Here is a 1229-nt window from a genome sequence, read left to right on the forward strand (position 1 = left end):
TGTGGTCCCACCCATTACTCTCCCTCCACCCGTCCTCCTCCCTCCCCTTCCCTCCTTCTCCCCTTTCCCCTTCTTCTTGGGCTATAGTTGGGTTATAGTTTTCATAAGAAAGCTCTAAATTGGTTTCATAGTAACGCTGAGTACATTGGATACTTTTTCTCCCATTCTTGAGATACTTTGCTAAGAAGAATATGATCTATGTACCAGAATGTGTACTGAAGCCCAATTCACAATTACTAAGTCATGGAAGAAGCCCAAGTGCCCATCGACCCACGAATGGATCAATAAATTGTGGTATCTGTACAGCATGGAATATTATGCAGCCTTAAAGAAAGATGGAGACTTTACCTCTTACATGTTTACATGGATGGAGCTGGAATACATTAGCCTTTTAAAAAAAACTTTTCTAAGATTTGCCTTTAAATTATACATTCTGCTATATCTGTGGCTTTATGCTGCTTTGGTAATATTTTGATTTTTTTTTTCATTTTCGGTTTATAATGGGTTATTTAGAAACTTAACTTGCAAGCAGGTGGGCATTTTCTAATAACCTTATTATTGTTTCCTGGGTTACCTTCCTCTTTGATCTGTTGATTTCCATCTTTGGAGTTTTCTTGAGATGGGAACTTAATGCCTGTAAATGGTCCAGGTATGTCTGGAAGTATTTTTTGTTCTGCGGTTTTCTAAACACGATCGTTAGGTCATCAAGCTTGTTCATCTTTTTGTTCAAGGTCTTATCTTTATTGATTTGTTTTATGTGTGTGTGTATTAACTTTTGTTTTTGGAAAAGTGCCTTTGCCTCAACCCCATGGAATGTCTATCTATGTCAGGATTTTGTTTAGTGGTCAAATATTATAACCCCCCCTCTTTTTGTTTCCTCCAAATGAAACACTCTGAACTGAAGATATTTTTGTTAGTAGTGAAAGGACAGGACTGTGAACAAAAATTGAGTCACGTGGGGGTGGTAGGAGTGGTGTCCTGGGTCAGCCGTGCGGTCAGCATCCTGCAGGTGCCAGGGAAAATGGGACCAGGGTGGGAAGAAAACACTTCATGGTGGGATCAACACCCCAGGAGCCTTGAGATGATGGGGGGAAAGAATTAGAGGCAGGAAGAGAAAAGGGAGGAGGAGAGAGAGGGAGAGAGACGAACAGAGATAGGAGGAGATAGAAAGGAAAGCAGAGATGGAGAGAAGAGGTTGAGGCAGAAACAGAAACAGAGAGCTAGAGAGA

This window comes from Otolemur garnettii, unplaced genomic scaffold, assembly GCF_000181295.1.
Source record: "Otolemur garnettii isolate 467f Iridium unplaced genomic scaffold, OtoGar3 scaffold00065, whole genome shotgun sequence".
Classification (NCBI taxonomy): Eukaryota; Metazoa; Chordata; class Mammalia; order Primates; family Galagidae; genus Otolemur; species Otolemur garnettii.